This window comes from Lepidochelys kempii, chromosome 2 (genome assembly GCF_965140285.1).
Source record: "Lepidochelys kempii isolate rLepKem1 chromosome 2, rLepKem1.hap1, whole genome shotgun sequence".
Classification (NCBI taxonomy): Eukaryota; Metazoa; Chordata; order Testudines; family Cheloniidae; genus Lepidochelys; species Lepidochelys kempii.
This window is the reverse complement of record NC_136381.1, coordinates 65,286,629-65,308,463: the sequence shown is the minus strand read 5'-3', so window position 1 is coordinate 65,308,463 and position 21,835 is coordinate 65,286,629. Positions and strand designations below refer to the sequence as shown.

The 21,835-nt window shown below is 42.9% G+C and overlaps 1 long non-coding RNA gene across 2 annotated transcripts; it reads right to left on the bottom strand.

Annotated features, from left to right (window-relative positions):
• Positions 1-16,030: 16,030 nt before the first annotated feature.
• Positions 16,031-21,500, bottom strand: LOC140905903 (uncharacterized). 2 transcript variants are annotated; one of them, XR_012156979.1, is made up of 3 exons: positions 21,386-21,500; positions 18,017-18,701; positions 16,031-16,756 (listed from the first exon to the last, which is right to left on the bottom strand). It is a non-coding gene; the product is annotated as an uncharacterized LOC140905903 (long non-coding RNA). The 2 variants fall into 2 exon arrangements; XR_012156978.2 differs by having other exon boundaries at positions 16,031-18,701.
• Between the last annotated feature and the right edge of the window lie 335 nt (positions 21,501-21,835).

Below are 21,835 nucleotides of genomic sequence, written 5' to 3'. Positions count from 1 at the left end.
AATAGGGGTGTACTCCCCAGCTCCTGAAACCAAATGCATCCAGACCCCATCACTCCCTTCTTATAACTCTGCAGAGAACCCTTACAGGGTCTGGGGAAAATAGGGGACATTGCCCTGCAGGCAGTCGGTTTTCTCTCTCAGCTTTTCTTTCTGCTTGCAGAGGGAGAGCCCCATGCAAAGGGGACGATCTGTATGTGGATTTCAAGAGCACAATCTGCCTCTCAGCATGGAGAAGGCCTTTATTTCCATCCTTCTCTGCTTTTATAACTGGGACCGAATTATTGATTTTTTTTTCATGAATCTTGGGTACAAATGTAATACAAGGTGAAAGAGAGTGTGCCCAGGCAGCTCGCTCAGCATCACTAGCAAACTTCATAGGCAAAATCCTGGGCCCATTGAAAGCAATGGCAAAACTCCCATTGACATCAATGGCTCTAAGATTTCACCCCATATCTCTGCCTATCCCCAAATCACTACACTATTAAAGGATGACGTGTTGGTTCCATTATGATAAAATACCCCAATCATCCTAATAAGCAATCAAATTTTTAATGCTGTGATGCTAAATCATGATGCTGCTAATGTGCACTGTATCATAGTCTACAGGTACCAGCTGTTACAGTGCTGAACAGCTGACAGCAGTATACTGATTCAAACACTCTCACACACTCCCCCCTCCTCCCTCCAGCCCTCACATCCCCCACCTCTTCCTGAGAGCACAAACAAAACAAAGAAATCTCACAGCCCTCTTTGAGGGCGTCCTCTCCTCCCATCCCTGCAAATGGGATTTCACTGCTGGCTTCCTGGGTCTGAAAAACATGCTGTCTCCTACTTTTCACCCCTCATAGTTTGCTTATGCAACTCTATTTTCTGCTTTAAAATAACCCTGGTCTGCATTTTGTTTTTCTCTCAGGTCAAAATTCACTTTCTTCCATACACTACAATAGCTATTCTCTTATCAAATAAGGTTTCTCCCCCTCCCTTTCATTCTTCCCCCCCCCCCTTTTTTTTGTTGAAGCTGATAATTAACCCTTCACAAAACAAGGCTTATGGCACAAATTACCACCCAGCAAATGTGGGGCTTTGGTAGGGAGGGGGGAGATGACACAACAAACATTAGACAGAGCAGCTTGTTCCAGACACAACATCTGCAGAATGAGTCCATTTTTCAGGACCTCTAATCTCATAATTCATTGTTTGTGTGGTATTGGTTACAGTAGCTGAAAGGGGGAATAACAGCAGGTCAATTTGGCACAGAGTTGCTTTTGAATCTGAAATGAGGGACTTGCCCTCCTTCTGATGACCAGCTGAAATGTTGCCAAAAACCCTGGAAATAAGGAGGAACGTGGTTTTAAAAAATTGGCAACCTCTTAAAATATGATCTTGATAATATCTATTTTTCTCTCTACACTCTCTCATATTCTTTTACTTGTGTTATTAACAAACCTTAGCACATGTCCTGTTAATTATTTTTGCAGTTTGTTTACTTTTGTCTCTGTCATGGAAATAGCTCATTAGTCAGCTTTGATTTTGTTTCCAGTCACATTCGCTTATCTGGCTCTCATGCACTAGCCGGATGCTGCAACATTTGGGTAACAAATGCTACAGCAGAAAGAGTGTTTAAATTAAAAAAAAAAAATCTGTGAAACTTCAAAAAATCACAAAAATGTTTATTAATTTTAGCGGGGTTTACTATTAATTTTTTTTTTCTAAACACAAAACCCAGCTTGTGAGCCTCCGTTAGCTAACAGTGAGGGAGTGTCAGTCTAGATTTGCCTGGGCTGTAGCACATCTGCTCTTTGAAGAAAGAGAATGAGCAAAGTAGGTTTTTCTTTTGCATCCCATTTGAGTGCATTCATAAATGTCCTCATGAGAGACTCTGTGTGTGTGGTGAATAAAGAGAGAGCGGGTCTCTCTCTGTGTGGGGGATGCCCTTCCTCCTCCGAGCACCATCTCCTCTTCCACCTCCTCCCCTCAGCATTTGACCTTGAGTTCATTCTCTCCTCCCTCCCCACCCTTTCTGCATCTGGCAACAAATGAAGACTAAGGTAGCCAGGGGTCCTAAAAATCCCCTCTCTACACACATTCTCCATTCTGCGGACCACAGCTTCCCACCTTGATCCCTTTAACCCTCGTCATTCCAGAAGGCAGTGGCCGTGCATTCTCTGGCGAGGAGGGCAGACAGGTGGCCTCCCCTGAGTGCATTGTGAATGCCATTCCATGGACTAGCTGGCAGGGAATCTTCTCCCCTCCCCCATCCCCTCATCGTGAGAGGTCGTTATCCTCCCTCTTCCCCAGGAAGCACTTCATCTTCAAAGTGCCTGAGCTCCACCAGCCCAGAGCAAGAGACAGTCATGGCTGCTCCTGAACCTGGGTCTCCTATGCTATGGTTGCACAATGCTGCTGCTACTAAGCTAAACAACCCTAATCCGTTTGTCTTTTAAACCAGTGTATTATGGAACAATAGCCAGCCTTGTGCTCTTCGAGACTGTGCATCCCTGTCCTTGCAGCTGGCGCTTCTACCAGTACTAAGCTCCAGTGAACAAGATCAGCTGAAACCCTCATTCTCCTTCATCCCCTGTCAAGGGCTTGCCTATCCACTGGGGCCACTATCAGTTACATGAAACATTTGGTTTCCAATGGCGTGTTTGTGCTGGAAGGCACAGGTCTATTTGAGCAGCAGGCAGTGATCCTAGGCAGAAAAAGCATGCCCTGTGTTAGTTTACAACAGTTTCACCCACACAGAAAAGTACAATGGAGACAGATCATGCACAATGACAGGCTGCTGGCGGCTCCAGGGGATCCATAATTTATGATGTTTTTCTTACCAATCTGGTTTTGGATTTCACAAGCAGGCTGGTTTCCTTCCTATTTGTTGCTTCCTTCCGCCCCTATTTCAAGAAAGTAAACTCCAAATCCAAAATGAGCAACAGCAGAAACAACTGCCAAAATCACCATGCACTATATTTGTATAGGGCCAGAGGGGGATTCCCAAACCTAACCATAAGTCTGTTTGTTTATTGCAAAGAAACGCAAATGATTTGCCACTCTTTAGTGAGTGAGCTTCCGCAGCAGCAGCCTCCTGCCACTGCCCTGAACTGCATTCAGGTTCATCAGGTCATCTGGGAAAAGCAGGGCTACTAGGATGTCAGCAATTGTCTGATTAAAGGTAAAGAGGTTAATAATAGCTTTTAAGGGTTGTCCTTGCTCAAATAAAAAAAAAATCAAAACTTAATCTTCTCCATCATTTGTAATCAAGCAATCTGACACTCCTGGCAGATATAGATATACCCCAGCCAAACAGAGGTGATCAGGTACCGCTGCTGTGATATATGTGGGTTACATTAGTTAGATCCAGATCCAAACTTCACAGCTTGGTCTATTTCTGCAATGAATCCAAAGAACCCTAGACTTTGGGGAAGTTCAGATCCACATCAGAATTTCACAGCTTAGGCCTGTTGCTAAGATAAAACCCAGTGGTTCTGCTTCTTACTTTTTTTTAATATATATATATATATATATATATATATAGTGAAGATCACATGCTGCCTGTTTCAGGTATTGCTGTGCTAAACTCTGTTACCTATTGTAGTGCACAGAAGTCACTGTCACAAAAGTGCCTGGAAGGCAGTGGAGGAAAGACCTGCCTGGAATGGGTTTGTAAAATTCCAATCAGTTCCAATCACATCACTGGCCCTTGCTGGAGGGGGCACTGTGAGTGAGCTGGTTTCAGTTCCAGTGGGTAGGTAATGACGAGACAGGCCAAGCTTCCCTCAGAGACTCAGGGGATGGGGCGTGAGCTCACAGACAGACACTGCCTCATGCAGATGGCTGGGTTATCAATGTGGTTTACAAATGACCAAGTAAGGTTAAAACCACAGTCACTGTGGTTACAGACGACTGTGATTAGTCACACAGTAAGTGATCCAATTATGGCAACCCCCTACCCCATTTCATCTGTTTAAAAGGGAAGCCCAGGCTTCCATTAACTTGATTTCAGGAAGATTTTGTGTGGTAAAGACAGCCATGCCTGAAGTTTGCAGGGAAAAAAGAGATATTTTCACAAGGTTTCATTTTCCAAAGCTGCATCAGTATAATGTTATAGTTTCTGCTTTTGGAAATGGAGTATATTGCTGAGGGCAGGTGTTACACAGTTTTAGCGTCATCGAAATGGGGAGCGTTTGACGCTCAGGTGCTGAGCATAAAAAGAAGCTGAGAACAAGTCTGACACAGTGCACTGTGTGATTCCTTTGCTAACAAAGTGCATGGACAGGGCGAAAGTGGCACAAGTTCTGGAGGAACTGGAATTGCTCTTGGAATCATTAGCTTTGTGTCTGTGTTTACAGCAGATTGTAACACAAAACTCTTGTCAAGATGGAGGATGATGCAAGGGAAGATATGATGTTATCAGGCTGAGTAACAAAACTGTGGAATCTAAATAAATGGTCTGATTTTCAGAGGTGCTGAGCACCTGCGTCTCCTAATGGGCTAGAGCCTAGCTAGTGCAAACTGGCATAGCTCTATTGTGTGGCCTTGACAAGCTAATCTTTGTGCCTCAGTTTACCCACCCTTAGAATTGGTATAATACTACTCACCAAAGGGTAGTATGCAATTTGATTGCCTAAAGGAATTCCCTCAACGTAAAGTATAGTCCCGTTTAAAAAGAGGAGTTAAAAATAATTTCAGAGACTGCACTTGAGGCCCCTTTCCAATTATTGTGCCTTCATAAACACATTTTCCTATTTAAAAATTTTTAATGAAAGATCCCTACAACCATGATGGGGAAACACAGTGACTAATTCATTATAGACGAGAAACAATGAGTGGTGCCAAATGCACCAAGGAAATAACCTGGGGGGAGGGGCGAGAGAGAAGATCCTTTTTCTCTGATCTCTTTCAGTTTGAGTACCCTTGGGGGCTGTCACTGGAATATTTTCAGGCAGAGTGGGATTTTGTGTTTTTTAATTGACTGTGTTTCTTTAATGAATTATGGCAAGACTGTGATCTCTGCCCACATGCATGTTCAGGGGCACAAGTGGATGGGAGTAAGCCCCCCGTTACATCCCTGTGTGAACTTCCCAAATCTGAACAAGGCATGCAGAGGCGAACAGGTGCTGTGCACCTCCTCCTCTCCCCCTGGAGCAGGTGAGTGGGGGATGGTGGAGAGTTGGCTTTCCCCCTCTGACTCAGTCTGAGAACCAGCAGTACTGAGTGAGTGTGTGAGAAGCAGGGGATAGTAATTTGCTGCTTCTCTACGCAGGTGGCATCTTATTACCCAACCTGGAGCAAAGGGGGATCAGAGATTCACTATTCCTTCCTTGGGTTACTCCTGGTAGTGCAGCAATGCGCTCCCCCATACTGTAACCATGCCACACAACCTAGCCTTTAGTATTTTTAAATCATGTAGAGATGCTTTGATAAAACACACTATATGGAAGCACACAACATTATTATTATTTCTTTTTTAAGCACTGAAGATATGCTTGGGGCTGTACAAGACACAATAATATTAATCGTATTTAAGGTCCCGCTCCTGTTCCCACTACATTCAATTGGAGTTTTGCTAGTCAGTGGGTAAATTTAATTACCTCAGTGCATAATGCCAAGGATAAGTCAACTTTTCTTTAGCAGTGTGAGGGTTAAGAAATGGCTAAATCAAATTTGCTTCAAAACAATAAAGCCACAACTTTGCTCCCATGCTGTGCTAGGCCAAGTTTCACCACAGTGCACAGTTTTATGGCCAAGTTGTAAATCCTGGGAAAACTTTCTAATGGAGAACCTGACAAATCCTTCAGTGTGTTTGTTCCAGCACCTGTATGGTGAGCTGTTATAGCCTCAGTCCTCTATCTTCTAGAAGACTGACTCACTTTGATTGCAAAAATTGGTTTCACAGCCCCCTCTCACATGTACCTTAATTTTATCTAGTTAAGGCTGATAAAACTCCCATATAATCTAAGGGCTCAATTCTGAAGGGGAGGGGATGAAGATTGTAGGATGGAATAGTTGAATCAACTGCAGGCAGCAATGTGCTAAATGGGTCTCCTGGGGGACCCGCGGGTGCCCCGTGTTTAAATTTCACTGCTTGATTTGGGGGTGTTGGGATGTGTTCCTACCTCTGCTATAGTCATCCCCTCTTTGGATATTGTTAAATCATCCATGTGTGCAAGGATTTTACCCAAGTGCTCATAAAATAACTCTGAAGTGCAATTTTTTTGTCTTTTGGAATGATCAGGTATCAGCTATGTTCAAAAATGTTTCCCAGGGAAGGATATCCCTGTACCTCTCTACCAGATTTACTCTCACACATAGTTTAGCTTCAGCAGGCTCTCAACAACAATTACAACTAGCATATTTTTCAGGAACAATGTATAAACACCTCCATCCGGCACCCTTCATCTCTGTTTGCCCAGTAGTATTGCCTCGCTATTTAGGATTGAGAGAGCAGTTTTTGTTTACATGGGGAAACAAATGAATCAATTCCACACAGTCCCTCACCCCTATTCTTTGCAAGTGCACACACTCCAGTACATTAGATCGGGCACAGGCGGTAGTTTCTGAGGGAGTTCCCTGTTCAGATACAAGCAGTACATCAATGCCCATGAGTGGGACTGTGGTGCTTTGGGCTCACAATCCATTCAGGTGAAGTAAGTCGAGGAGAGTGGGTGGTGCAAGGTGAAGGGATGGCCAGAACACTGTGTCCACTGCCCAGCATACATCATGTGGCATTGAGCAGCTGGCTGTGAGAGGTACTGTTTCACGGAGCTACTGGAAGCATCTGTGTCTCTGGCCTCGGCTTCCACTTTCTCCTCATCTCAGCTCTACCACACACTCAGGTAAAGCAGGAGGACCTGGAAACAATGAAAATGTTCTCCATGTGCATCATTAGCAATGTGTCCACCAGACTGTGCTTAAACCATAAGTGCAACTCAGGCTGAATACTCCTCTGCGTTGGAGCTTCTGTAGTTACTCACACCTGTACAAAGTGCTACTAATCTGAGTTGGTTGCTTTTTGACATCTACTTTGGACAGGTGTAGGTGACTACCCAACTGAAAGGTAAGGGGAAAATCGGACCCACCTATCTCTACCTCTTCCTTGCCATCCCACAATTCCCATTCAGCCTCTCTCTTCCCATCCTGCAGGATTGAGCCTAAAGTAGCACAAAGTTTATTTTAGCAAAAGTTAAACAAAGTTTAACAGTTAAAAGATACTGTAGCCCCTTCTTCCCACAACGATGTCCCATTCTGACACCAGCATTGCCCTTCTGCCTATCGGTAGCAGGGGGCTTGCAGGTTGGTTTCCCAGTGAAGGAGAAATCAGTGACATCGAGCATTAGTATATTCTAAGTGTAACTCATATTTTAGTTGCACATGTAAAACAGTCCTGGAACAGAGGTGGTCAAACAGCATGCAGGACAACTCCTTTTTCCACAAATCTCAGCCCAACACCAATGCCTGCTTCTTAGAGCAACTCTGCCCCAAGAATCAACTGTAATCTGAGACCAAGGCAAACAACATACTCTCCCAATGCTTGCACAGTTTCCTTTCCAAAGATCAGTGCCCCTGCACAGAACCTTGTTTAACAAAAACCAACAACACAAACATCATATCTTCCTCAGACAGAACCTTTATGGTCTTGCACACAAACTACTTGGAAGACAATGTGTAACAGCATCACCAGGTGACAACAGCCATAACAGTATGTACCTTCCTGGGTTATGAGGGATGCCATTACTACTATCATTATCCTTATTTATTATTTGCACTGAGGTAGTGCCTAGAAGCTGCCCATCGTGGATCAAGATAGCATTGTGCAGTTACATCACAAAAAGATGGTCCTTGCCAAAAAGTATTAAGAATCATAGGGTCTGATCCAAGATCTATTGAATTCAGTGGAAAGACTCCCAATGACCTCAGTGGAATTTGGATCAACTTCTTTGTGGGTAAAGGCGGTGAAGTAAAAATGAAATTATTTTCTTCAATGGATGCATGGGGATGTGTTCTCAAATAATGATGCACTTGTTAGCAGTCTGACTCCCAATGACTGTATGCTATTTTTGTAGTGCCTGGGACGGGTGGGTTTTATATGTAAATCATAATCAGTCCATCAATACATAATACTCTTGTCACAGAAGACACCAACTCTAGTTTCTCCTTCTGGCAGTGCAGGAGAGATCCCTATATCATATTTTCAATGCTCTGCCCAGTCAATCAAGTTGTTGCGCTTCTACCGCTCCCCACCACATTCAGTTCAGATCTCATGTTTGTCATGAGCTGTCACAGTAGAGGAGATTGGGCACCATTGAAACTAATGCAAAGGTGATTTTTATTGGGGCTGCTAGATAAAAAATATAGACCTTATAGTTCTCCCTGGATCTCTAGTTCCCAGACTGACTAGCACAGCCCATGGGGCCTAATGTCACCACACAGAGGCTCTGTCTAGACTAGACAAATTAAGTTGTGTTTAAAATGTGTGCATATACACATCTGGCCATACCCAGGGATTCTGTAAACCCAGGCCTGGCCTACACAATCATGGAAGGAACTGCCATGTGCAGAGTTAAGTGTTACTTTGCTTTATTTTATCCCATTGCTCCTACTTATGTCACTCTGGAGCCTTCTGAGCAATTTCTCTCCTGCCTTCCTCTCTGCCTCTCACACACAGCACTAAACTCCAGAGCAGCACATAGACAATGAGGACCAGCTCCTCTGGCAGCATGAAATAGTGCAGATTGGGGTAGAAGTTCTGCCACGTGCAGGATCAGACTCTGAATGTGAGGGCAGTAGATTTGCATGTTCAAGCCCCAGCTCAGTTCCTGTTTGATTTGGTACTTGAGTGTTACCACACTGTTGGCATGAAACCTGTTCACTGTTTTTTTTTTGTGTTTTGTTTTACTTGATTAGACTATAACATACCAAAGCAGAAACATCTTAGTACATAGGATGGCTTGTGGTTTGGAATATGATATATGTTTTAACAAGTCACTCTTGATTGGTTTCAGAGTAACAGCCGTGTTAGTCTGTATTTGCAAAAAAAAAGGAGTACTTGTGGCACCTTAGAGACTAACCAATTTATTTGAGCATGAGCTTTCGTGAGTGAGCTGTAGCTCACGAAAGCTCATGCTCAGATAAATTGGTTAGTCTCTAAGGTGCCACAAGTACTCCTTTTCTTTTCACTCTTGATTGTGAGCCCACCAGGGGATCTAAGAGACAGCATTATTTTGGATTTTTTTTCTTATTAAGGGCCTTCTTAAGGGACAGCTTCTGTCGATCTGCCAGTTGCTCCAGATTTACAACTGGGCAATGAAGATCAGAATATGGCCTTTTATCTATGATTTTAGAATGACTTATGAGCCAGTGGAATACAGAACCAAAGCAGGCAGAGAGTGAAGCAGCAGGGTATGACAACAAATTTCATTTGGGAATGTGGAGACAATATTTTTTAAAAGTTAGAGATAGTAAATGCTGTGGAAAGGTCACACCACCAATTGCAGCTTTATGAAAAGTCATGTAGCATCTATTTTTTGTCTTTTAAAGTGCATATTCAAAAAAACTTATTTTGGGGGCCAAAATGTGCAGATTTGGAGCTTCAGAGAGCTATATGTCTTTAAGAGCAAAATTCCTAAACCACACAAGAATTCCAACATGAAGCTTTAAATATTTTTCATGTCAGCTCTGTTCCTGCTACCTTTGTTTCCCCCTGCTCTTGTCTGCCTTTTCTTGAACAGCTGGACTCATCACTGTTCCATTTTTCTATTGGTTGTGATTGAAGTAGCTTGAGGTCAATTATTTCCCTAGCAATTGACAAAGAATCTTGACTAAGAGGAAAGTGACATTGTCCCTTAAACACACACACTGCTTCCACCCCCCACTCCAGTGTTAGAGGAGGCCATTCCTTTTCCTTTGCCTGCGGCCTAACATAATTGTGTCAGTGGATTCAGTGGAGTACATGTGTAACATATGGTAAATCAGGAAAACATTTATATTCACTGTAAAAGAGCAAAAGATGATCCTAAAGAGTTCACCACAGAGAGGATTCTGGGCAGATGTATTAAGTTACCAATACATTGTATATTCCATTAAAGGGACATTATCCTTGCGTTTTTGTGACAGATTTCACAAACTTCTAATATTTCAGCAGTACAGTTAATCACTTTGAGGAGTACAACAGCGGAATTTTGAAAAGAAGAGCATGCGTCCCCCAGCACCCTTTTCTTTGAGGTGCATTTCTTAAAGTAACCACATCAAAAACTAGTACATAGATCCTACACCACGCAATATGCGTCTCCTGAGACTAATGTGAGCTGTGATGGCTCAAAACTGTTTTTCCCCTCCCCCTCTTCCCTTTCCCTTCAGACCCACAACTGAAAGCTGTAGTAGGCAATCCTCTGCTCTCAGCCTGTTGGCATTTCTTTCCCTTATTGTTTTGACAAGGAGACAAGGTAATGCATTGCACACATGCAGAGTGTGCATTTTGGGCCACAACTTCTAAGGAAGATATAAATAATTAATCCGTGTTAGATTACTTTCTGATGATTCACATGAAACTGCTAGTTGTTTCCTTCAACTGTCTCCTCAAATGTATTATGCAAAGCTGTTTCTGAAGAAAGTTTTAAAAGATCTTTTGTTTTCAATTAGGGAAAAACAAAGGGACCCACACATTCCTACTCATGCTGTCCTTAATCTACACATACACTAATTTTCCCCTTCTACAAAATCTTCGCACACATCATTTCTCTTTCTCTCGCTCTCGGACACAAGTTCAGCAGCTGTTCACATTTATTCACTCTAATCAAATGGCTCCCTCTTTTTAAAGGTATTCGATGGTACCCATCAACACAGTATTCAAGGACCATGTTCTCAAAGGTACTTAGACGCAGATATGTGCCTAGTTGGACTTAAAGCACCTAGATGCCTAACTCCCATTGATTTCAGTTTTTGAAAGTCCCACAAATCACCTGTTTGCATCTTTAGACACCTACTTACCTTTGAGAAATCTGGTCCTAAAAGTACCTATTCTTCTAGCAGCAAATCCTCATTGGAGTTGACAACTTATACCAGCTGAGGATCTGACCCCAAGATTCTTTATTGGATGTGTTGTACAGAGCAGGTGAGGTTAATATCTTCATTAATAACACAGGCTGACTTTGTAAATGAATCATTTTGAGATTCTCTTATATGCTTCTTGTGGCATGGCAACAATACACGATAGGGCCTACAGACGAAAGTTCAAATCAGCTTCATACAATGGAATGCACATTGTGAAATCTGAGTGGTAATTTATGAGATGCTCAGTGATTCCTGGTGTGGCAGCGTGCGAAGGGCCGGTGCAGATGGTAAAAGCACACGGTGTTAGCTGTCTTGTTCCATTCTTATATTTTGCTATTAATTTGTTGTTGTTTCAATGTGCCAAATCTCACAATTGAATCATCAGCCTCATGATATTTGGCATTTTCCTTTAAGCCTCAGCTCTGGGAGTCATATGATTACATGGGAATTTCAGATTTCATTAAAAATTAAGAGTAAGTTTCTAGCCCTCCTGGTTGCAGAGTAATGCTTGAAAATGTGAACTGTCAGGGTTTAAAAACCCAAAGGCAAAGAAAGGGAATCCAAAATTTTTTTGTTTTTTAAATCTCATCACTTGATTTTCTGGGGCCCGAACTCACGATTTTTGAACACTTTGGGCTGGCTGTACTGAATTTGCATTCAGTGGACTCGCTCTGGCAGATTTCTGAAGTGTGGTAAGTAGATAACCATGGAATAGTGTGTAGGGGTGAGCTGATCACCAGGCAGGGAAAAAACTCTTAATGGATTCTTTCAGATAAAAGAGCCCCAGCTACCTTTCTTTCCTATAATGGCCCCTGAGGCTAATGTCTTAAAAAGGAAACAAAAGGATTGTTTTACATCACACAAGTGGGGCAGGAGCACAGTGGGTGAAAGAGGCACTTGAGTAAGGCAGTACTGCTGGAGCTGTTCAGTGGAAAGGGGGAGGACTGCAGCAGCAAAGGGAAGGATGGGGGAGGGGCACAGCTGTGTCTAACTTCTGCTTTGCTGTGTGGCCTCTGCTATTAGACCCTTTAACCCCTTTTCTGCTGTTCTGATGGCCATGTGTTTCAGCAGGGATTTTCTACAGCATGCCTGTTCAAACGAATGGGGCACCAAGACAGGCCCTGTGTGTCTGCCATTAGTGCCGTGTGTTGCATGGGTGTATCCAGCAATGAAGAGGGGAGGTTTAAAATTAAGAGGGCAGCTTAAAAATTAAGCCACACAAAGACCTTTAGAATATAGCAGTGGAAGTAGCAATAAACATGATGGCGTTTAAAGAAATGGGCTAACAAAAAGGGTGACAGTGGAAAAGACCTTCCTCTGAAAGAGGAATCGTTTGGCAGCTGTGGGAATGCAAGTGAAAGAATACTGTGTGGCATGCTGCTTCGAATGGCTACATCCGTGCTGCTCATCCTTTGTCTGCTGTCTCCATTGTCAGCTTTCGAGAGGGTGGGTAGAGAAGGTGTGACAGGAGCAGAAGGAGATGGCGAGGCAGAAACTGGAATCAGACATGTTGGCCAGCACCTGTGTTTGTTCCAAGAGGATACCGCTTGTGTCCTGCTCATTATAGTTAAGACTGTAAAACAGTTTCCATTGTAGTCTTCTGATTTTATGTTTGTAACTTTCTGAAACATTCACTTTTTGGGCTGAAATTTTCTATGTTTGGTCTCTGCCCACGCACATGCCCTACAGCTCATATTTGAGTAATGCAAGAATGAAAGAGCACTGTGAAAAATGAATAGGGGAGAATAGTGTGAAAACAAAAATAAAATAAAAAAACAAAGAAAAGAAAATTCCAGTCTTTTGAACATCACCATAGGAATTGCCATACTGGATCAGACCCATATCTAGTCCAATACCCTGTCTCTGCTAGTGGCCAGCACCAGTTTCCTCAGAAGAAGGTGTAAAAAATAATCCACAATAGGGAGCTGTGGGATAATCAGCCCCCAGACAGTTTTCCTCCTAACCCCCAAAGTAGAGATTGATTTAAATTCAGCAGCATGAGGTTTTGTAGCCCTTCCCAAACTCTGTTTGAAAGAGATTTAAATCCTCATGCTTCAGGGCTTAAATCAAAATGCTACAGCAAAAATGGGTGAAGTCACCATGGACATAGTCCTCACTAAGGATTGGTGCTTTGCTTGGTTTGAAGAGGACACACAAATGAAAGAAGCTGTGACTGAAAAATGACTCTGACTATGCTTGGTCTCATCTGCTAAGATTTTAACAACTCTACTGAAGGCCAGCCTCCTTGATGGCTTTACAAAGGTCATAATTCCCATCCAGTTCTGGCAGCTCCTGGGGCTGTTCTGGAGACAGTTTGCCTACGGAGATCATCTGTGTGTCATTGAAGCGCACACAAATAGAGCCCTGCGCGGATATACATTTTTATCCATGGATATAAATTGGTATCTGCGGAACTGCAGGGCAGCGGTGAAAGGAGCAGATCGTGGGGCTGCCGTGCTGCGCTGGCAGCTCCTCTGACATGGCTGTACCGCCCCCGTCCCTTCCATGCAGCTGTCTGTGTCTCCTGTCTGGGGGCATGCGCGCTGCTTGAACACAAGAGCGTGACCAGGGACAGCTGCTGGTGAGCCTGGTGCCCACGCCAGTGGGCGGGGCTGGGCCCGTACTCCTGTGCTCGAGGAGCTGCCAGCGTGGGGCACTGGCTCTTGGGAATGGCAGCCCACGATCTGTTCCTTTCGCCACTGCGGTTCCTGGGAGAGCCCTGCAGTTCCACGGATACCGATTTATATCCGCGGATATCTGCATCCGCGGATATAAATTTCTATCTGCTCAGGGCTCTACACACCAGGGCACAAAGATTTCAAAAAATGATCAGGATGCTCAAAAATCTTTTAACATCAGCAGTGAGGAAACTCATAGGTGCCTACAAATGATGGATCCCTCATGAGATCAATTCTGCATTCAGATAGGTGCAACTCCCATGGACACACTAGTAGTAGCATGCATGTAAGTCGATTTTAGGTTTGGTCTGCGATGTTCACTTTAATCTACAATATTCCGCAGATCCTAAATTGTTGTTTGTTTTTCTTGTTTTTAAAGGCCCCCCCTCCCACCCCAGCCCCATTGCAAAGGCCCAGCTATTTCAGTGAAAGCCAGAGTGCTGATGTCATGTTTAATCCAGTCTTGCAGGAAGTGGCCTCTGTCCAATTAGCAGTGTGGGTATTAGTGGGAATTCATAGTGGGAATTCATCATTCCCCAACTTCATTCACCTCTGAGAGGCATGAACTTCAATGCTTATTTGGGATCGCTGAAATGCTAAAATTAAGCTAACATTTTTTAAAAAAATTTTTAAACCAAGGAAATTACATTCATAAAACTATATTAATAATGCCTTGGTAATGGCAAACAGTTAATATGACAGAAACTTAGGAAATGTAAAATTTCCATCAGCAATCTTAAGTCAGAGGCATTGCAGAAAAGGTATATTTTCAACGCCTGTTTTTCTGGCTTAATGTGTAGATTAATATTATTGTTTATCTTGTAAAATGTACAGGGTTGTCAACTCTTGCAATTTCATAATGAATCTTATGATATTTAGTTATTACATAAAGTCCCAGGCCCTGGAGTCATGTGAATATGTAAGAATCTGTTTTCTTTGTTCTAAAATAAAATAAGTTTCTAACCCTCATGGTTGTAGAAAAAAGCTTGAAAACATGACTGAAGTGTAAAGTAAAGGCTCAGAAACAAAGAACCAAATTAAAAGACCCCCCCGGGTTTATTTTTTTCTTAAAAAAAAAACCCCTCACAATTTTTAAACCAATCTTATGAGTTTTGGGGGTCCCAACGCATGATTTTTGAATGTTTGGGGTTGGCAATAGTGAATATAGGCCATGAGACCTATAAAAGAGCAATTTGGCTGATGTAACCTTATTGTTGGAAGTTTAATTTTTGTATTTCCTAGCTTTCAGCTTTTCACAGTGCAACTTTAATGTTGCATCAGCAAAGTGTATGCATTTATACTGTAGTGCATATTTGCGGTAGAGAAGACATAGGACTCCGCTGTAATGAATGTAAAGGAAACTTTTTATTTAGGCTACTGGACACAGACCAAAGCTGTAGTTTTTTTCTAGCAGTCCAGCTCCCACACTGACTCTCACAGTGTGGTGCCGAGTATCCCCACAATGGGTCTTTCTAAACCCTGGCCTGGATTAGACAGTTATAGAATGGAATGGAATGATGAATTCATTACATATATTTTACTTAGTTATGGTCACTTGCACAAGAGGCATTTGGTCGTCTGTAAAGTATATATTCTTAAAAGTTTACATCTGTAAGCAGCTCAAGGTATAAGAAAATGAATTAGTGTCAGTTATATCTTTTTCTGTCTTTTTGTTCATGATCCCAGACAAAAGCACACACTATTACTGTTATTATTTAATATTTACATTACTCAATTAAGATCAGGGCCCACTGTGTTGGACATGCTACAGGAGTATTTGTAGACTCAGTGCCTACGTAAGTTATGAACCACAGTTATTAAGAGAAGCTAATGGAAAATGTAGAATAGTTTTTTTAATCATATTTATTTACCCAAAAAAGAAATGTACATTGTGAGAGACATCTAACCTGCTTCTACATTAGGCTTCAAAATTGTTGGATACGCTTAATGTATTGGGAATCCTTCCAGGAAGTCCAGCTTCTTTGCCAGAGGCACCACTGGAACAGGTGTGTGTGTGTATGTGTGTGTGTACATGTATGAATATAAATCCTTGTAAATATCAGTATCATGTTGTATCTCATCTCTAGATGCAAAGCCTGGCCTTCTCAGACATGACACACACAGGGGCTACTCCTGACTTTCCCTTTGATTGATTTAAAATGGCCCACTCCAACATCTATGCCACAGGATCCAACTTCCCATATCTGAAGTGGGCAACCCACAAATCTTTAATTTTTACTGTAGAAGGAAGAGTCGAAGAAATAGGCTGTGTGCTTATGCAGCTACATGAATGATATGATGAACACTGACAACATAAAAGCTTTTATTGGGACTTAGGCTCCTAAGTCACTTGGATACTTGAAAATTGTACGCAAGGAGTTTACAATCATGTAACAATAGAGAAAAAATTACGGGGGGAGGTCATATAGTTAGGCAAAACAGAATACACTTCAGTATAACCCAATGGGTCAGTAAGATATAAAGAATATTTAGCTGGGCAGTTTGGTAACCTAAAAGTACGTCTAGACTGCATTGGGAGCACGGCTCCCAGCCCAGGTAGTCAGATGCCGTCTAGCTCAGCTGGCGCTACCATGCTAAAAATAGCAGCGTGGACATTACACACTGCCAGAGGCTGAGGCTAGCTCCCTAAGCTCGGACCCAGAGGGATCAGGTGGGTCCAAGGTTGGGTGACTAGCCTGAGCCTCCACTAGTGCTGCAACGTTCACATTGCTATTTTTATCACGTTAGCTCGAACCAAACTAGCACGAGTCTGTCTACCTGGGTTGGCAGACTTGCACCCAGCTGCAGTGTTGGTATATTTTAAGAACTCAAAATAACACAGTTGAAAAAATGATAGCCAGAATGCAAAATATCGGCCATTCTTCTAATATAACAAGTGTAGTAGCAATTGGGAGAAAGCCGAGGGAATCAGCTTTTTGTGAGATGTGTGAGTGAGGACAGAGTACTGTTTCTTTCCGTCTGTAGTAGGAATCCAAGCAGAAGGGCTCTGAGAAAGATTCCAGGCAATATCCCTATAGTGAAAAAGTGAGAGACAGAGTAGCTTTAGGGATTATACTGTTTTAATACAGTTCCTTGTTCAGTGTTAGAAGAAAGTGGTTTTTGCTGCAGTTCTTTACCATTGACACATGACAATGGGATGTTATCCAGGCCAGGCAAAGCAAGAGACATTTTAATGTGTGTAGGGGCTCTAGGATCAGGTTGCTTTCTCTGAATCTTTGTTCCCCCAAATCTGGACTTGTTACAGTCCCACCACAACTGTTTAAAAGTGCAAACTACTAAGTTACAAAGCCAGCCTAAACTTGTATCAATGTTCCCCATTTTAAAGAAGTTTTTCAGGTGTTAGATAATGTTATTTTGTATTGCAAAGGAAGTTAATTATTACAGAGGCTTGTGGCCTAACCTTTTTCCCCACGGTATTTTAAAATTATTTTCTTCCAATCAAAAGTCTGTCATCTATTATTCCCTAAATTATGGCCTGATGGGTCTCAAGGAGCCTGCTATCACCTTCTCTTCCCCCTTTTATGGCCCATATAATAACTAGACACAACTGCAGGCCCTAGTTCCCTGGGTTACCGATGTGCCCCAAAAGGGGGAAGGAAAATAATCTGCCTTAAATCCATGAAGGGGTGTATGAGCAGATGTGCCCTGCGTGAGTGCAGGAGAGCTCGGGGAAGATTCTTCCTGGGTGAGAATTCCTACCCGAGCTCCTCGTGGGGTGGAGTGGCTCTGCATCATCCCTTATTATAGCCTCTACCTAAATGGCGGAATTGGGCTCTTAATTAATTAGCCCTGGCCTGTGGTTATGCACTGGCTCCCAGTCATTCAAATGAAGAGAGATTTTCTAACAGTGACCTTGAACTAACCCGGAGGTGTCAATCATAACAAGACTGTCTTGTAACAAAAATCATCTGCACCGCAGTGTACAATCGCTGCTGCCATAAAGGCAGACAACGCAATTTCAATCTCTGCTACTGTGTCCCATGGTCAGTTAAAGGAAACTCCCAATCCAACCCCAGGGTGAGGGGAATTAGGCTCTCCATGGTACCTGGCCTCCCACTTTGTCCCTAAATACTGGGGCCGAGGAAGGAGAAATCCCTTATTATGTGGCATCAAGAAACAGTATTCTCTTCCATCCTCCCCAAACTTCCCCATGTCATGGTCTCCCTCATCTCTCATCTACTCCCATCAAAGCCTCACTCTGACCCATTTTTCTAGTCTCCTTGGCAGGCCGCCTGCCTAAAACGTCCATCTCACCAGCAAGCAATACTCACAGCAGCAATGCCTAAGAGAAGAGCCCCTGGTGCACAGTGCTGGGTTTCTCTCTCCTGCGTCCTCTTTTTGTTCTTGCCTCTGGTTGTCTATTTCTGAGATCACCTCATTATTACAAGTTGTCTCTTTTCCTTCCTGGACTCTGCAGGAATCAGCAGTACTTCCCTCTCCATCTGCTGCTGCAGAAGGCTCCTGAGTTGCAGACTACCCCTCCCCCAATATTTTGATCTCTCTCTCGCCCCACCCCCACAAGCACTTCAAGAGTCAGCTGTCACTTGTTTTTATTTTTTCATGGCTCCTTTAACATGGTCACGTCTGACTTGCCTGTGCTATTCCTTCATGGTTCAAAGAAAATGCGGCCAACTTTTGGCTGGTGTCAGTTTATCAGCCTGTGTCTCTTGCTCCTCCCTCAGGGTCCTGAAGGCTGTTACTGCACTGTCTCCATCACTGGTCTCTCCATAGCTCGACTGGAACTGGCATGGCTGTTTCAAGCAAATCTGAGTCCCCCCTGTGAAGCATCTCAGTTCAGCCCCTGCAGTTGCAAGGCCCCAGGTTTAATGTGCGACTTTCTTTTCCCACCACACCTCCTGAAGCTGCTTTGCTATCACCTTCTGGGAAGAGGGCATCAATTCCATCAGATGGAGATGTCTGGTTATGGAAGGAATCTTCAGTAAGGGATGGAGGTTTCTAGGAGGAATATATGGAGAGACAACATGTTTCATTAGGAGGACTTGGTTTCTGAGCCCCTCTCAGCACAAAGCAGCTCATGCTCCACACCATGTGCACTACTAGAGTACAAACAGCAAACATCACCCTCATACTTCAGTAGTCCCTGGTTAGGTACGGCCCCCATGACCTGCCACCCTTTGCAGCTCCAGGTTTGGTGACTGTGTCTGAACCAGATCTGGTGGTAGGGCCTCAGGGGCAGAATAAGCCCTTGGATACCCTGGAACTCAGAAGCCTCAATATAGCCAGTATTAGGAAGGAATTTAAGGGGTTCCTCTGCATTGGGAACAGCTTAAAGAATTGGCCCCTTCCTGTTTCCACATCTTTATATCATTGCCCTGAGGCATGGCTAATTTTACTTCCCTTATGAGTCAAAGGGGTGCAGTTGGAGGCTTTCCAAGACTAAGCATCACATGGTTGCTGCATCTCTCTACCCTTTTCTACAAGCTTAATGTATTTGCCACCAGAACTCTCATTTAGTGTCTCATCAGTTCTGTTGCTGACATTCCCTCTCCAAGGAACTGTATCTTATGCTGGCAGAGAGATGAACTCAGTGAGCACTATAATATATTCCAACTAACTCACATTGCCTCTCCTATGCCCTTCTTTTTTTACCCTTATATGGGAATGGAGGGTGGGTATAAGAGGCTTCTTTCTTTTCAACTTTCACTCTCCAAATAGAGACTATGAGGTTATACTGACCCTCAAACTCCCTGATTTTGATTTGCATATAGCTAAAGATCAAACCCTGAATGTCTTAGCTTTTTTGTTGTTTGTTTATTTGTTCCTTGTACTAGGTCAATTGAGACTGTTCATTGTTAGGAGCTGAGACGCACACAGCTGCTGCTGGGTATGCTCCAATCCTAAAAAAGGAAGTGTGTGCTTTAAACTATAGTGTAAACAATAATACTTCTGGGAAGCAGACATTCCCATTTGCTGCAGGTGAATCATACTGCACTAGCTAGATGACTGTGAATCACTGGAGTATTCGACATGTCAGAGTGGTAGAAAATGATCTACCAAAGGTTTGATCCCTGGAGAATGTTTCCTGCTGAAGAAATTTGAGGGAACTGTATTTTTTTCCCTTTCTTCTGCAAAATGGGTGGATGGAGATAAAAATAAATAATCCTATTGGAAGGAAGAAAGAAAGAAAATGGGGTTAGGTGATTGGAAGCAGTTGTCTTTCACTGCTTGTCCTAAGCTGCCTCTCAGCACAGCTGTATGAGTTGTGATTAGCTGGCAGGAAGGGAGAAGCAGTTTAAGAGAGAGGATGTGGTTAGTCTGCAAGATAGCGTGCCCAAATCAGATATAAAAAATGAAAGTTGTAAAATGCAACTTACCTGCCCCGCTAGTCCTTGGAACACTACTGAAAGGCTCTGGGAGAGAAATGTACTTGTATGTCTTAGTATCTGACTTTCCACAGAAGTAAGTTTCAGCCCAATATTGTTTTGTGGTTGGTGCTAAAATCATCTGGTGAGAAGGCCTTCCATTTACAGACTGATTGTATTCTCAGCCTTAGTAGTCGTAAAACATGATATGGCTCTCAATGCAGCAAAAGCAGTAACGTCCTCATAAAAATCCTATTTATGCTTGAATTTGAACAAGGTATTAGTGATATAAAAGGTGTATGTTAGAAGCATTCCAAGATTACTGGTCTTCTACTGGACCTAACCTTGTTTGCTTACAATTGTCAATATTAATGGCATCCCTTTTTCATTTGCTTTTTTTCTTCCCTCAAAAGTATCGTTGAGTTGAAAGGTGCAAATGAATGAGTCTGGCACTGGGAATTTGGTCTGTCCCAAACTTGCATGCTTTGACACAGAAGGGACAGATGTTTGAAACTTGTTTCCCCATGTATCCCATAATTATGCAGATATAATTCATGGGTCAGCTTGTGTGCCACACCTCCCAGGGGCGCTGTCTTGAGGGATGGTGGCTTTGTCACCTTTGTGCCCTACTAATTCTGTGTTGCTGCAGGAGCTGAAGTGGTGGCTGGACCCAGTCGTACATGCCTCAGCAGGTAGAAATAGGACTACTTGCTGAATGTGGTACTACTCAGTGTGTGACTGGGAGGCAGAATCAGATCCTATGCTTGTGGACTAGAGCCTTATATTGAAAAGCATCTTCGGACAGACAGCTTGTCTAATTTTCTATTACAAATTGGCATGCATAACAATGATGCTAAATAAATACCAATAATGTATAGTTTTTATTTCTGTATTTTTATTATAATAGTCAATAAGGCGATGTGCACAAGCTTTTCATACAAAATTAAAATTATGAAGTAATAATAGACAATAGGGGAGCCCTTTTGTCTAATTGGCAAAAGGAAACAGCAATTAGTGCAGCTATCATTAGCTCTGTGGACCTTTCCAAGGAGAGTGGAGAGCTACTTAAACTGAGGTTGGGAAAGTGCAGTTTAAAAAGCCTATTAGGAAAACACTAGCACCAAATTGCTTGGGCTCCCCACGTGTTTGTCCCGGTGCCTCGTTTCTAGAACAGCTCCACATTTCTGATTATTAATTTGAAATATTTCCCCTTCTTTAACCTTTTCTCCTTTGAATGAAATATAAAATCTGCTCAGCACCAAGAACCCTCACCCCCCCACCAATAGATTATTACCAGTAAGAAAAAAGAATACTTACGACCATGGCTACCATCTCCCTCTTTGTCCAGGAGGGTGCTGTGTCTGACAGTATATTAAAAAATATATAAAGAAGCAACAGAAATCCAATTTCTGAGGAATCTGGTCATTTCAAAGTTCCTATATGGATTCAAAGATTTTTAAGGCCAGAAGGGACCATTATGATCATTTAAACTGACCTCCGGCATATTATAGGTCATAGAATTTCACCCAGTGATTCCTGCATTGAGTCTGTGATACACATTCACCTCAGCTGCAATTTTCTGCCTCAGACATCCTCCTCTTGCCCCGCACACACACTTGCCTGGTAAGTGTATGTGTGTGTGTTCGTTTAGTCTTTCTAAAAATAGCCGTCCAAGTATAGTACGTACCGCACACTAAATCAGCACAGTGAGATCACTTTAACCCAGACATATGCTGCACCTGCTAGTATTCAAGCCGCATTTATATC